Source organism: Channa argus, chromosome 17, assembly GCF_033026475.1.
Source record: "Channa argus isolate prfri chromosome 17, Channa argus male v1.0, whole genome shotgun sequence".
NCBI lineage: Eukaryota > Metazoa > Chordata > Actinopteri > Anabantiformes > Channidae > Channa > Channa argus.
In genome coordinates this window covers 18,086,222-18,103,418 of record NC_090213.1, presented here as the reverse complement: position 1 = coordinate 18,103,418, position 17,197 = coordinate 18,086,222, and the positions used below count along the sequence as shown (strand labels likewise).

At 39.8% G+C, this 17,197-nt stretch overlaps 1 protein-coding gene across 3 annotated transcripts in view; it reads right to left on the bottom strand.

The window, feature by feature from the left end:
* The window catches only part of disp1 (dispatched homolog 1 (Drosophila)), a 68,117-nt gene extending 52,188 nt beyond the window's left edge, over window positions 1-15,929 (bottom strand). For all 3 annotated transcript variants that reach the window (XM_067481668.1, XM_067481671.1, XM_067481670.1), the window contains exons 1-2: window positions 15,742-15,929; window positions 14,315-14,382 (exon numbers count right to left, since the gene is read on the bottom strand). The gene's annotated coding sequence lies outside the window, so the exon portion shown is untranslated. The remainder of the gene's footprint in view (window positions 1-14,314; window positions 14,383-15,741) is intronic.
* Window positions 15,930-17,197: the final 1,268 nt, after the last annotated feature.

Here is a 17,197-nt window from a genome sequence, read left to right as displayed (position 1 = left end):
CCGTGGGTTCATCCACACTGCTACTTTCATTTCTCATTTGCTTCTTCTCAGCACAAGAAGTGCTGATGGGTAAATATGAACTTGGAATATTCACCACATGGGTCTCTAACAAGGGCCGTGCTGAAATCTGAGTAAATACATCCTCAAGTCGTTAAGGCCCCCTGTACATCAGTGTAATCATGAAAGGTTTATGTAGAGAACTTTCTGGACTGGGAAGTGACCAGCGACAGGAGGAGGAGAAGGCTGCTGCTGTTAGCATTATGCTCGACAACAGAACCCCCTTTTAACCCAACAAGTAAGAACCTACAGCTGCCTTCCATCAGCAGCTATAATAGAGCATCGGACAAAAGAAAAGAGGTCTGTAACACCTGCAAAAGGGTGCCAGCAAACATTCCTCGGTCCTCCAGCCTTTGGTGATGCACTCTATAAATCCATGTGATTAGCTACAGTAGCGGGTTTAATTGCCACTTAAATCGAACCCCAAAGGGGAAGCTGTTGTGACCTCCAAGCCTTGGAAATGTAATTTAGGCACAAGTCATTATAACAAAGACAAAGCTAGGTCTGTTTCTCTAATAAAGAGGGGATGGAAGGAGGAGGGGTGTGACAACAGGTTTGTAATAATATACCATTATTTGAAGGATTCGTGAGAATCAGGAGAAATAACGCCATGTTATTAAGCTATTATGCAAAATGTAACTAATAAGTCCATTATGCTTTAGTATGCTGGGAAGACTACACCAAAACAAGATGCAGATGTGAATACAGCAGCTAAGCCAATGTTTTCATATAGTTGATGTGAAAACTGTTTAGTCTAGTTTCTGGTGTCTGCTTTTGCAATGAAATCAAAACCAGAACATATCCTCATATCATATTTTAGTATCTCACACTAGACATCATCTTCAAAAAAGGGGCAATAAGAAAATGGGAAAGCAGTTTTACGTTGCAAATCAGATTCATACAAATAAAAATCTACAGATGCATCGATGCAGAGTTAATCCCAACATGACCCTGGGTGGTTGTCAATGAGAACAAGCTTGACTCCACAGAAACAAAAATAAATAAAAAAATCTTCCCAAACCACAATAATTCTGCTAAATGAAGCAGCAGAGGTCTGTAAACCTGCTGCGTTCACAGTAACAGAAGGGATGGCACAGCTCAGGTTCGAGCTGCCAGACCACAGTTGACAGCTAACAGAGACTACACCCAAGCTCGCTCTCCGATCTGTAAGGGCCATGACACACCAAGCTGACAAAAGAAGACCGACTGCTGCATCGGCTCTCGTCCAGGCGAACCGGCTGCACTAAAACACACTGAGAAAATGAGCGTGAGCTGAACGACCCTGATGCAAGATGTCAAATGGACTGAATAGCCACAGACAGGGTTACAACTATCACCAACAGTGTGGGACACAATACTGTGTCTAGGCAGATGCGAGCCAACAACTGGCAGTCAACTTGGTGCATCACGGCACAACCAGTATTACTACATACGATCTGCCAGTAGGATTATACTGCAACATAAGCCAAGATACTTTTACTCAAAGAGAGACTTGATTCTTCTCAATTTCTCACAATTAAATATACAACAGCAAAAAATATTATAACTTAATTATATAATTACTTAAAATGTAAGTTAATGAAAGAAAACAGGACAAAGCAAGAGCTAAATCCGCATTAAGGACAAAACATTAACAAACCTCTACCCTTCATCTCAAACACAAAAAAAAATACAAAACTGGAAAATTCAGTGTGTGTTTTTATATATTTAGTGTGTGTTTTCATATAAAACCTACAAGGAGAGGCACACAGGGCCAGCTACACAGCTGTACAGTCACACCCATCATTACACTATGCAGTGAAAGCCTCTCAAGTTGGCCTTAACAGTAGAGGACATCCTGTGAGAGGGCTCAGTTCAGCACTGGCAGCTAGGGACAATCAACAGTAGAATCCTACACAGTGACGTAAGCCTCGAGTACCCTTGCCAAAAATTATGCGCCTTTATCTGCATATGCTGTATGATTTCTGATGCTTTCACAGACAGACAGAGAGAGAGAGAGACACACAGAGAGAGAGAGAGAGAGAGACACACAGAGAGACAGAGAGAGAGAGAGAGAGAGAGACAGAGAGAGACAGAGAGAGAGAGACACACAGAGAGACAGAGAGAGAGAGAGAGAGACAGAGAGAGACAGAGAGAGAGAGACACGGAGAGAGAGAGAGACACTGAGAGAGAGAGAGAGACGGGGAGAGAGAGAGAGACGGAGAGAGACGGAGAGAGACAGAGAGACAGACAGAGAGACAGACAGAGAGACAGACAGAGAGACAGACAGAGAGACAGACAGAGAGACAGACAGAGAGACAGACAGAGGCAGAGATTCAAACCATGTCACAATAAGCTTTGTTGTCTGAAGATGACAGATGCAAATGCCCAGTTCAAGCACCAACTTAAATTTCATGTGAATTAATTTCATTCGTTAAATTAGTTCACCAATCAGTAACCAATAATAACTAAATAGTAAATCAAATCCAGAACCATTTCATTAAATGGGATTTGATATTTGTTTCCAAACATTCTATGTCTGCTAGGTTTGTGCAGAAAAACACGCAGGAAATTACACATTTTATGTTTTCAGTAAAAGCAATGTAATGTTTAGTATAAATAGGACCACTAAGTACTTGGCAGCAGAGAAAACACCATGAAATTCAACCAAAACCTGCAGCAAACACAATAATAGACACTTGGTCGATTGCCAAGTGAGCATTTAAACGCACCTTGACTTTAGCGATATGCTCACTTACAATCAACACAGAACTATCCAGTCCTCCAGGTAATACCACATGTCTATAGGTTTATTTATGTTAAGGTGCTTTAATATTTCAAACCCTCTTCAGAGAACTGTGTTGTTTTGATCGGTTTGTTTGTTACGAGATGCTATGGTGCTTGAGACTTTGTACATCTTATTTTTCTCTCTTTCTGCATAAATACAACCTAGGCCATACCTAAATACAGGACAGCTCCAACTCGGGGATGAGCTTCATTTCACTCACATCGATGACGACCTGCCACGTTGGCCCAGAGGCAGCAGAGCCACCACAGATAAGATCTAGCTTCTTATGTTCTCACCAAATCATACTTAGCTGCAGTACTGTTCCAGTGCTACTTTAGAATAAAGGATGCACAGACAAGAATTTGGAGAAGTAGAAACTGCAATACAAAAAGGTACAACAACAACAACAAAAAAAAAAAAAAAAAAAAAAAATCTCACAGAAGAGTTGCCCTGTTATATTTGAGAGTTTAGGGCTGTGTTAAATACAGCTCCGTACATCCTGCCTCTAACCAACACAATCATTCAGTGTGGACCACAGAGACCATAAAGTGGAGACTGAGGGGCTGCCAATACCCAGCAAGTGCCATTAGTAAATACACCCAAACACAGAAGCCAGCCGTGCAGCTCTGCCAGAACCCTTCGCAAAGCCTCTAACATGTGACTAGTCACAGTCGGTCACTTGGTGCTCTGCTCCGTTGTTTTGTCCAACACAAATCCAGAACTACATTAACATAAGTGAAACACCCTTATAAAAACAGATTTTTAATAAAGAAGTGTTCTAGTGTTTGTGGATCCATTCTGTGCTATTCCCAGCTCCAAAAGACACGGCCAAGGAAATACAAGTGAATGTTGTACTGTGTTATGATGGCATATACGAGTGTGTGTGTGTATGCATATGCATATATGTACCATGTGTTCTTCAAACTTTACCAAACTGGCACGCAGCAGAGTGAGCGTGCTTTGTCAATAAGCCACATAAAAAAAAAGGAAAACTCACTGGCTGAGAAAGTAAATATCTGGTTTCTTAACAGTATGCTAAGAAAACCAAAGATAAAAAAACAACTGTGACATGAAGCTTAATTTTACGTGATTTAATCACAATTAAAACCATAATATTCCTCAAAACATTTCCAAGAGAAAAAAAAAGGAAGAGGAATAGAGATTGGTCTGGATTTTTTTAATGGTTGAAGATATAACAGAGCAGCAAATACATTACAACAGCAGTAATGTCCAACATTGAGGGCGTGGAAAGGTGGATAGTTACAGTATGTAAGAGGACAGCACAGTGAAAAAAAAAAGAGGGAATAGAAAGAGTAAGGCAGAGAGGGATGGAGGGACAAAGCAAGGGATTTTAAAAGTCACCCTGCTTGGCAGGGTCTCCTTATAGTGCATTTAGTTTTATTTATGGATGGGCTGAAGCTACACAAAGATCTTCATCAATTTAAACAAGGAGGAATGGATTTGGCTGACCCTCTACCCATTTCTTCATCATTCCATCTGTATCCATCATCCACCTCTGTACTGGGACCCAAACAACAGGCCCTACAGGGTCAGTGGTTTGGGCTGAGGCCAAGATTTCTCTCTCACTTGCTCCTTCCTCCCCTTTACCCCCCTCTGGGAGCACCCTTCCCACCCTTACAAACGCCTCTCTGGTTTGTGTCAATCTAACGAATAGACTCTTAACTGTTGTACGGCAAGAAAAGCAGATGGAGCTCTGGGACGATCTACAGAACACAGACGCAGAAAATAAAAAAAAAAAAGGAGGGAAGAGGGCAGTTACGTTGCAAAGGGGAGTAGGAAATGCACTCTCAAAACGTTCTTCTGGCAGCCAAGCCCAAAATATGCCTAACATTTGCACATTTTTTCAATTTATCTCTTATTGAATTAAAGCTTTCAGACTCCTGGACGCCTTTCAGGACAGTATAGTGGAGGAAGCGGAGAAAGACAAATGAAGAAAAAGAGACAGATGCATGCGTCAGACGAAGGACTAATGTGTGCCATCTCTTTTGAACTGTGAGGATGATAGGTCACATATAATAAAGATGGTGGTGCTGAAAGCTCTTTTTGAATCTTGCTGCTTTCATGGTACTTTAACCACCTGAAAAAGCTGAACTCTCACCAGGAGGACATGTTTCACTAGCTACACTTCTTTCTAGGAGGCAATGGGGCAATTTATATTGTAATTTATATTTCGAATTAAAGTTAAATGGCACTTTTGCAGAGGAAACCCGCAGCCCAGAAAAAGGAAAGGGACAGAGGGCCCATTTGAGCCATGTGTTCATAAAAAAAATAAATAAATCAATCAATAAATAGATCCACTAAAGCAAAACCTGAGATCATGGCAAACCACTTTTTGAATGAGGGGGAAAAAAAAGGTTTGCTCTGTAGCGGTTGGGATAATCCACATCTCCATCTGTGATCATTAAGATCCAGTTTTCCATCCACACCGACTCTCAGGTCTGTCACAGTGCACAGTCTCAGGTATCATGCGTTTTCACAATGTTCAAACGCAGCCAAATTTAACTAAAGGGCTTAGAGAACATGGTTGAGGCAAACAATGGGCACACTGTGAAAGTAGACTAAATAGTGACAAAGTTTCATAGAAGTCAGTTGAGAATTGACATTTTCAGAATACGAAGACCTTCCAAAAAAATAGAAATGTCAAAATATCTGTTCTTAACTTTTCCTAAATACTGTGTCATACTGTAGTTCCTCTAAGCCTAACATGCTGAAAGGGCACAGAGGACACTGTTCTCTCCTAATTCTGACATCTTTCAATCCTTCAGTGTTAAATGGGTGGTAACAAAGGATGATATATACATTACACACACACACACACACACTCTTTCGCCCCCTTTCACCTCCATATTTTGGTGACTTGCCATGAGTACTATGTGGGAGGACTGGCATACTAAGGGGCTTGTCAGTAATGATTAAGTAGTGTGGTGCAATTTGATGTGAAGTCTTAAGGGAATTTGGCCCTGTCCTGTCCATCAGCAACAACAAAAACTATCTTTATAACTCGATAGTACTCAAATGTGCAGTGTTAATACAGGTTAAGGAGCAGTAGAGTTACTGCCGAAGGACTATAAAAAGGAACAAACCAGATAAAAAGGAATGGAACAGTTAAAACATAACTATTTACACTGATCTTTTGTCATGTTGCTCTTTTCCATTTCAACACATCTGTCCTTTCATTCCGCTCTCCAGTGCATCAGCGTTGGTCCCTATTGTGTTTACATTATGCTAGTGTTGGCTGCTAGCATTAGCAGACTGTAATTATTAATTATTCCCGCCTAGCATGATGGGGTGGTGAATTAACAGGATAAAGCTGTCCTGAAGTGGGAAGGAAATGTTCAAAAAAAATTTTTTAAAAATAAACAAGTGCTCTTCGAATCTGTAAAGGAGAGAATAAAAGTGCAGGGAGACTTCTCCTGTAGATTAGTCATGGAAAATTAGAAACATGCAAGTTTTCTTTTTGTAACAAGCAACAAAAAACAATTGCATGTCCTGCGAGAGGACTTTTGTGCATGTGCACATCCTGACGACATATTGTGCAGACTTCCTTTAAGACTATTGATTTAACCATCATGTCAGTTACTATGGGGGTGAGCCTTTTCAACTACTCAACATTAATGGGCCGACAGTAAGAAATCACAGGACTAGTACCACCTTAGAATATTCTCTCTGTGGTGTAAGAAACAGGGAGGTGATGTGAGTCACAGTGAAAGACTGACAAGGAAAAACAGAAACAGGAATGATTCAACAGAGCTAAAAAGCGGGCAATCACCATCCCTGTACTGCTGTTCCTTCATTGTGCAGGACACACTCATATCCACTGCACAACTGATTTTTATTTTTATTTTTTTTAAATGAAATTATTGTTTAGAGTAACCCTCTGCACCAATGTCTTGTTTACTTTATTTGCTAATCTAAAATGAAGGTGACACTGCCAAAACATACTTCCCAGAACAGCATCCATTTGCGAATTCATATCCACCCCTTTTAATCAGATCCCTGACTGTCAATACCAAACATAAATGACTGATATTGCATCAGGCTTATATGGCTGAAAGAACAAATGATAAACGAAGCATCCCTAGGTGGCGTGTCTGCATAAGTGAATTGCTTTACCTTTAGTTTTAAGTGACACGTGCAATCCAACCTTGAATAGTGCAATGCAGAACGAAACTTAAAGCCATTTTTTAATCTGGTTATATCACAAACATTTATATAAACTCCTTGTTTGTAATCTGTAGATTTCCTACATTTGTGTAGGGAAAGTAAAAAGGGGTGTTGGAAATGACAATTTTCTTTAAACCGACGGCTGCATGGAACAACCTGATATACTTCAGTAGAACATAATGACCACTTTCCATATACCTACACTTCGATTAAAGGAGAAACTGATTTTTATGTGCAAAGCCCAAGATCTTGAGTTTTATTGCATACATTTAGACTCGTGGATGAATCTATCTAATCTAATTTGATTAATTCTTATTTATATCAAACTATGAGATAAATGCATTCATTGCAAGATCAAAGTTAGTGCTTTCTTCACAGTCACTGAAATGACTGCTGCTGAAACAGCAGTTAGACTGTACCGGATTATACAGGTGTACCTAATGAAGTGGCTGATTGGTGTAGGTTGAGGACATCACTGACAAACAAAATCCTGAGTATCTGTCTGCTCTCTTGCAAGACTTTTGCAAGTGTTCCAACAGCTTCTGGAGACTCTCTCTGAACCCTCATCAGTCTTTGTAAAAACAATGTTTTGGGTCCACGTGCCCACATGCTCACTGCTCTGCTCAGCCGACCCGCAGGCTTATGCAATCTGGCTAATCAGAGAAAAAAGGACTCAAGCCGGGGAAGGGAAGCCTTAAACGGACAGGTACCTAAATTATCCAATTTTCTACAGAGGTACTGCATGAAGCCCCATTATGACAAAATGAAGCAACTTTTGGACTCAACCAATCCAGAGGAAAAAAATAACTATGCATAATGTGGCTTCTTTAATGAAGTTAACAGAAAGGTTTGACACCTGTTAAAGCCGGAAGTGTACCGCAGCATTCTGCACATTTATGAACATATGAGGGTAGAATTTACCTAACAAGTACAGTAAAACCACAACCCGAGAGAAATCCCTACACTGAATTGATGAATGTTTTCTAACATTGTTTGCTCACGGCTCGTCTAGTTGCTCCGTCCCTTTTTTCTATTATTCACTGCTTTTACTTTGCGTTTCAATTCAGCCACCTAATTTTAAGATGTTAACATGTTACTGAGATTCGGGAGGTGTGTACGTCGGGGCCCCTTAATGAACCAGGGTTAATAACACCCTTCTCTGCCTAGGTCTGCATAGACATGTTTCCACTTTAATGCTACCTTATGTTGTGTACCCAGATAAAGCCCTTAGGAACCACCTGAATTCTCTACACACTGCAGAGACTTTTCACTAAACCCGGATTTAGATGAGCACTGTAGAAGCACAGTGTGTGATAGTCATTAAACGTCACACCTTGTGATAGTACCATCAGCCTCCATGTTTGCTCAACAAGCTCTCCCTTTATTAAAACCTTAAGCTCCGTTTCACAATCAGTGAGGAAGTCTAATGTTGGTCCATGGGTATCTCAGCCCTGGACCCGAAATATATGAGCCAAATATGATTTGACAAGGCCCAGAGCACCAGGGTCAGGGCACAGCAAGGAATAGGTGTCCCTGGGAGTAAAGGCCTTGTAACTCCTTCAAGCCAGGCTACATTCTTTAGTTTGTGCAACAAATCCTAATGAGGCTGTTCTCTGTGGGGGAGGGGGGGGGACTAGACTGCTGCCTGTAGGGATTCGTCCGAAGAGCTAAACAACCAAGTAAGATGTGGTGAAGCGACCCACTCCCAACGCTCACACAAACCAACGACTGATGAGACGAAGGAAGCCAAATGGTGTTCGATGGGCCAGTGCAAGGAAAAAAAACAAAAAATAAAAAAAAAAGAATAGAAATGTGTCAGTGGAGCAATAATGACATAAGTACAGGCTGATTTGTGACTGATGGTCCATGACAAAACATCAGAAAAGTACAAACAGACCTTTGCCACAATAAGCGACAAGTGTTAAAACTTCTGTTCAGTTCAAATACCGATAATAAAAATGAAAATCTAAGTTCAGTTATTAAAACATTTATGAGGTAAGACTGTAGAATAATACGCATGTTTGACAAATATATGGGACATGAATGTCAAATCCAAATAGGGATAAGTTTCCATCTGTGGTTGATATTCCTACAAACTCAATACAGACAACATAACTTAGTGAGAAGAGACAGTGGGACAGAAAACGGTCGATGTTCAAAGACATTCCCATGTTTCTGATCTTCGGGGTCAGTCCATCTGAACTGCATTAATTCATTTTCCCTTTCAGTGCCTCTTCCTTCTTCTTATGAAAACTATGAAGGTTATGCTTTGTAGCAAAAGTTCAGTTTAAAAAAAAAAAAAAAAAAAAAAAAAAGTCAGATTGCCATATATTACAATGATACACTCTGACAACTCTATTGACTTCAGTCCACCTTTTTTTTTGCAAAAGGGGGTAAAACAAAATAGTGGCACTAATATCCAACACCTGTTCCTTTTTGGCACCCATCAGTATATCAAATACACAAATAGTGACAGCTGTGGTGCTGCCAGAGAAATATAAAGGCTGTGGTGCTATGCTAAAGACAGTGAGAGGGTTTGCTTCTCCGTGCAAGTCTTCCCACACAGGACCCTCTGTAGGTCAAATAGCTGAAAGCAGGGTGCAGTGGCCAGGGTCTGTAATATTTCACATGTGTCATGAGTGGAGCACCAGGCGTTATCAATTTCTTTAATCTAAAGCCCGGGAACCAAAAAGGAAAAAGGGCCTATCAGGGAGTCTGCTTTCAATTACGAGGTCTGTAAAGACAGTGAGGCTGCTGTGACGGATGGTTTGTGGGATGCCATGATGGGATCCATACCTCCGTCTGATGAGCCTCATGCTTGCCTGCTGGGACCATCCACATGCCAGTGACACACCCAAAACTTAAATGCAGCTACAATCGAAAACAAGGTGTAATCACAAAGCAGAAGGATCAAGCCTGAGCACAGAGTATTCGCATGTGCATTTTTAACTTTTAAAACATCTAGTTAAAGAAGTCATGATAACTGATCTGTATTTTTATTTATTTTTTGTTAGTAAGGGGAAGCATGCCACAAAAAAACTGTAGTTTTAATGAATAAACAAGAAAGTTGTAGATCTTCATGTTATCTAAAGATTAGAAATAAAAATGAAGGGGAAAAAAATAGGAGGGTGTGGCAGCTGGAGCCTGCATGCCAAATTTCTGCTACACTTCCCCGAAATTATACATCTTAAGTACTGTATCTGAGATCATGTTTGATAGAGGAATCTAGCAGATAAATCTAACATCAGTAGTCAAAACAATTTTAGAAAGTCATCCGGCGACTCGGACACTTAAAAAGGGTATAAAACCATCTACTTGCACATTCCATAGAAGATGAAGTTCTCTTATACGCACCATTTTTTCCACTACTAGTCATTACTTTATATGTTTGATACGTACAGGGTTCTAAAACTGTTTGCTGCAAATATTAAGACAGTTAGTCGATCCTTGCCACTAAAAATCCCAAATCAGGTCTATTGTTTTTCAAACAAACATTTCTCTCATTATCTGGTTAAAAAAAAAAAAATAAAAAAATAAAAAAAAAATAGATGACACTTGACAGATATTATTGTAAATGCTATATTAACTTGTTGGTCGTAATGTTGTTTACAAGAGTGAGCATCGATACTTTGACCAGTATGTGGCTTCACAGCTACAAAGTGAAGCAGTGCGTGTTCTAACATGATTTTTCCCTGTTCACCACAACATTAAACCACCAGGTGGTGTTAATGTTTTAGATCATGGGCGTATATTACTTTAATTATAGACTTAATGCTAAATGCTATTATATACCCTATATGGTATATAGTAACGGGCGAAACAATTCTCCCAGGCCATGACTGAAACTTTTAAATTTGGGTATCAAGTTGAATTGCATCAGTACTTAAAGCAAAAATATTTACTTGATACTGATCTAACTCCCTATACCTGACAGGTCTGACACATGAGAGGCCATGTCTTTCTTAAACAATCTTGAGGTGGGTCAGGGCAGCTGGGCTATGAGCACCAGCAGATGCAGACCCATATAATGTAGCAGCCTCAAGTCTCTACAAAGACAGACACATTAGCCATGCTGGTTCCACAGGAGTCCGAAGAATCCACCAATGTCTCCATCCTTCAGCTCAACATCAGAGAACACAGAGGAACAGTTTGAATTATAGGCAGCAAGTGTGCAGTCATACTTCGGGTGGCAACCGACTTTTGGACTGATTAACCTCTGTGCCACCTCGAGGAAGGAAACCTAGGGATATGGCTTGTAGAAAGGCTAGATAAATTACAATACCCACAACTGCACATCAGCAACTGCACAAAGGGTCACAAAGGTCAGGAACTCATTTGACAGCTCAATTGCTCAAGTCCACTTTTTATAGTTAATTTTACTGTGGAATCTGTAATGTAATGAGGCAACAGCATAGTTATTTACATAGTTCCATCTGTCTCCATCTCATACTTGCTCTATTCTATTTTAAATAGGCACATTTAAACGCATTACCAATTATTCTTAAAAAAATAAATAAAATAAAAAAACCACCTTGACTTTTAGTCTCACAACTTTTTCACCTATGACGCAGATGATATCAATAGCTGATGTACTGAAAGTAGCAATGCAGGTGTGCGTTTTGCCTTTTTCCAACTCCTGCACAGAAATAACTTCTCAGACTGTTCGTGCTTTACCTCACTTACCTTTACTGCCACCACTCTATACTAAATGCCATCAGTTACAATCAGGAATGATTGCAGCATATTATTAGCAGATGGACAAAACATGATTCAGACCAGGCTGTTACGGCACAGATGGCACATGAGATTCATTCTGAGGCAGTGCAGATGAATATTGGTGTGGTCAGCAGAATAGTTGTAAAGAGAGCCAAAGAAAAACAGTGATAACAGAACAGATGCTGATGTGGGGGGGAAAAAAAAAACTGCACTTTTGTTTTTTGTGGCTGGTAAAATGCTGAATTTTCCATAGAGAATATATTATATTTAAGTAGTAGGTTTTTTCAACAGATCAAGATGGATCAAATAGAAGCCTCATGAAAGCGATAGAGCGATAGAGCGATAGATAGATAGATAGATAGATAGATAGATAGATAGATAGATAGATAGATAGATAGATAGATAGATAGATAGATAGATAGATAGATAGATAGATAGATAGATAGATAGATAGATAGATAGATAGATAGATAGATAGATAGATAGATAGATAGATAGATAGATAGATAGATAGATAGATAGATAGATAGATAGATAGATAGATAGATAGATAGATAGATAGATAGATAGATAGATAGATAGATAGATAGATAGATAGATAGATAGATAGATAGATAGATAGATAGATAGATAGATAGATAGATAGATAGATAGATAGATAGATAGATAGATAGATAGATAGATAGATAGATAGATAGATAGATAGATAGATAGATAGATAGATAGATAGATAGATAGATAGATAGATAGATAGATAGATAGATAGATAGATAGATAGATAGATAGATAGATAGATAGATAGATAGATAGATAGATAGATAGATAGATAGATAGATAGATAGATAGATAGATAGATAAGACTTGTTTACAAAAGGACAATGCTGTGGAAAAACTTGCCCAGATGGAGGGAGGCCAAAAATGAGATGGCAAGCAGCTGTTAAGGCCAGCTGTCCTGGCCAGTTGTTCAGAGGGGCTTGGAGGCCAGGATGGAGGGATTCAGAGACATTTGAGAAAAGAGGGAAGTGGGAGGTGTGCATGTGTGTGTGTGTTGGGGGGGATAGATGTAACAAGTAGAGATGGGGGGGGTTGACAGGGAGGGAGGAAAGTCGAGATCTACGAGATTCAAGTTAAACAGATTCACTATGGCAGACTCATAGCAACAGGCTTAAAGGTGAAACACACCTATCTGTAGAAAAAGGCTTTGACTTTTTAATTACAGTTGGGTAAAAAAGCTTTTATCCCCTTATTTTCAGAAAAATACATAAAAATAATAATAAAATGTAGTAAAATAAAAGAAGATGTTATCAACATAATATTTAGTGCACGTTCGGCTAGTACAAATGCTCCTTTATCCGAAATTAAGTAAAGTTAATTTTTTATGAATTGATCAACCTCTTACATGCCATTTTATTGTAAGGGTCTGCAAACATAACCCCAACCTAATCAGCTAATACAGTAGACTTTTCATCTTCTAGCCTAGCAGAATTTAGGCTCACAGCTAATTAAAAGTATAACCATCATTCCTGTAATCAAAATGTTTAAAAAGGGACTTTGAGGCATTTATCATCATCATCATCATCATCATCATCATCGCGACTCTGAATGTGTTCAAATGCAGCGTAAACTGTCCAATTTTGGCCGGTCTCGGACAAAAGATGACCAAACTTTGGATTATCTTTGGTTACGGCAACGTCACACCACGTCATAGATCCATAGATGCCAGTTGTCGCAGTCTTGCAACCAAAGATAGCCTGGAACAAATTTCTGACAGTGCCAGAAATTCACTATGTCACTTACTGCTTAAACCAACAAACAGCCATGCCACATGAAATATGTGCCATAATCATAATATAATGTTTTCCTTAAGCTCTTTGCTAAATTGGCATCCAAGGTAGGTCTCTGTGCCCGGTACATGAATGCGTCCGCATTTTTCCTCCTCTCCTCTGGATTCTTTCCATACACATCACTGTTGCAAGGCCGGGTTTGTGCTTAGTTTTATTTCGTATGAACATAGCAGAGCAGGAGGATGAGGGACACTAAAAGCGTTTTATTCCTGTGTACAAACTTGAAGTAGTGTTGTTATCATTGCAGAGTCTACAGACAGTGCATCAAAGCTAAAGTGTTACTCAAGTTTATTACATCCATTGTGTCTTCTGTGAAATCTCACTGTCTGTAGGGTGTTTAGTATTAAAGTGATTAATAAGAATTTCTTCTAAACATCAAAACATAAAATCACAATAAAACATCCAACAGGAAAGCACACAAAGTGTGAACTAGTGGTCTGATGCTGAAGAATATTAAGCATGGGGGGGCCCCCTGGTGGCCCTTTCTAAAGTACACAAGTGTCTTCAACGGTATACAAAAGCACCATAAAGAGATGGATATGCACGCAATCATTTGTCTCAACTAACGTGTAAAACCTGCAGTAAATCACAGGTGACACATTTATAGTTGCTGGGCAAGCAAACCAATGTGCTTCCTGCTTTGAGTTACAACAGGTTTGTATCTCGGCAAACCTTTGTCGCAGTCATTAGGAATCTCGTGACATTTGTCACATTATAAATTGTGTGGTGTGTTGCAGATACTTACTGTACGTTGTTAAGGTGAACTCTCTGTGTTAACCTGTAGTTCTCACACGTAGCAGCGTCCAAAAGCGTCTGATAAGACAAAAGAATTAACAAATCACTGTAGAGCGTCATACAAACTTTTTCACTTGAGTCTGTAGATTTGTCTGACACAAGAGCGGGTCGACAGAAAGTGACATTTATCACATCAGGTTTTAAATCTTCAGACTTCAAAATGAAGATGTCTGAAACTGACAACTACTGAGACACTGTTACAAGGAACCTGTTGGAAATAACCAACATAATCATGCATGTAAATGTCTAACAGAAAATCTACAGTGTCACAGATCAGCACTAGTGCTGGGTCACTGCTGAAGCCAAATGCTTTTCCTCAGTTCAACCCAATGACCTGGTGGTTTTAATTTCCCCACTTGTTTCTAAAACAGTTATTCGGCTCAAGGAGTCCTGGTCACGTTCGGCTACAAGATGGGGATTAGTTTGACGAGGCTTGTGAGAAAAACACTTTCGCCAGAAACTAATGACACAAAGCTTATGAGTCCACATGCATGGGAATTAAAGATTTGTGGACGATATAATAATTAAGGATTATAATAAATGTCATTTGTATCCTTAAATTTATTGTTAAGTAAGGATTTGTTTGGTGGTGTAAATCACTGCAATAGAAACAAGTATGAATGTTAGTTTAAAAAATGAGAAAAAGCCACATTTCTAACTGTATTTATATGACACTATTAGAGCTCACTGTTTTAATGCATACAATTATATTTTGTTATACAACACCTCTACAGGCCTTGATGGCAAAAAATATATATATTTTTTTCTTTTAAATATGTCCATTTTCCGTTGGAGACTGGGAATGTAATTTAAAAAAAAAAAAAAAGGTCTTCAATTGATCTAAAGGGTTTAAAAGTTAAAGCCTTTAGCTCAAGTTCTGTTTTAGACATATTGACACCAATCTAATGATGGAAAAACGACATTATAAGTCCAAGTTAACGTTGGTTGAATTTGCATCGCCACTTGCTTATGTATGAAAAGTTTAACTGCGGGTTTTATGCGTTTGCATTCAGCCCGCATCCATCAAACGACACAAATGACGTTATCCCTATAGATTCGGCCCTATGTCAAATCACAGCTGACCCTTTGAGTTTCCCCAGCTAGCAAAACCTTTACCATCAGCGCACATGTCAAAATTAAAAGCGCCTATAACACACAGGTCGTCTCAACATCACCGAGGACTTGAAACTTTGGCCATTCGGCGTTGTTTTGCCACCTAAACAAAGTGACGCTGAGGTTTGCTCTCAGCCAGCTAGCTTAAGTTCACGTTAGCCGACTGGCGCTGCTAGCCAGCCAGCTAACACCGCTGACCGAAACAGCTGGCTAAACAACAGCACTTTCGCGGAGCTCCACTTTACAACCAAGCTGCATACTTACATGAGCACAGTTCCGGGGGGGTGTGGAGGGTGGGGGGGGTTAGCAAAACACCGCTGAATACCAAGCAGACACAGAAGCGAAGTACTCCTGGTCCTCTGGTTTAGTTTTTTTTTTTCCTGCCGGATGCTGGTGTGTCTGCTATCCAGGCATCCAAACCATGTTAGGTGGGCAGCTGCGCACTGAGTTCTTGTTTGCACTCGAAAGTCATTAGGCGGTTTCTGTAGGGAACTTCGAAGGGCACGAGGAGGAAACGTTGTACCTCAGTCTTCCTAAGTAGCGGTCTTTTTTTTTTTTTTTTTAATTCTTCTAGAGGTTTTTCCCGAATATAAGTTTTTATTTCAAATTCACTAAATAGAAAATATGTGAAAATACATTACCTAGCATTGAGAAGCCATAAAAAGATTAAACCAATTAAGCCGAAAACCAGTAGTAGTTTCTGAGTAAACTGAAGAGCCAGTATGGCTTTGCCATATGTTCAACATAAGCCATAAGGAGCAGTATCCTCAATGGAGAAGCCATGATAAAGAAGAGGTTACCTAAGAAGTACAACAAACTGTCCATACCTGAGGCCTGGCTAATTGGCTGAAGAGGTACACCTGGGCAACTGTGGTGAAGGAAGGTAGAGTGGTTGTCTACCAATCCCCCAGTTGCTGATTTGATGTTGGTCACATGTCAAAGTGACCTTGATCAAGACACTGAACCCCAGCTTAGTTGCTCCCGGTGAGTGATGGCCAGCTGCAAAGCAGCTCACTCCTCAGTGTGTGTTTGTGTGAGTGTAAGTGTGAATAGGTGAATGAGAAGCAGTGCAAAGTGCTTTGAGTGCCAATGTGTAGAAAAGCACTATACGAGTGCAGATCATTTACCATTTACCAAGTTGAAGCCAAGATGTCCTCCACTGAGACATTCAAAGTGCACTCTCAGTGGCAGGGTAATAACATGAGCATCAGAGCAACTGTCCAGGATGAAAAAACAAAGATTCAAGAATCATCAGGAAGATGGCCCCAAGTGATGATGTGCTTAGTGAAAACCTCAGGCAGAAATGGCTCATATTGCAAAATCCTACAGAGGCATCTGTAGGATGCAGCACAGGATCTGGCTATGTACAGCATCAGTAGAGACTCTACCATTCCAGGTAGGACTCCCAGTGCAGGCTGGGCAAAAATGTTTCTGATATAATCCAGCACATAAGAGCAGTATGCAAGATACTAGCAGTCAGAGCATACATGAAAAGCAAAAGACCACAAACTGGTAATGGCCAGCCAACCATAAGTTGTGACGGTGTACAAACAGAAGAAGGCTGAAGTCATTGCAGCATCAGAAGGAAGGAAAATGAGAAGCTTGAGAAACACCAGGGGCTGGAAGAAGAGTTAGAAAAGAATTAGGAAGGTGATTTTGGACAACTGTTTTCGATTTTTGTTTAAATGACTTTTATTCCATTATAGGTGGACTCTCAAAT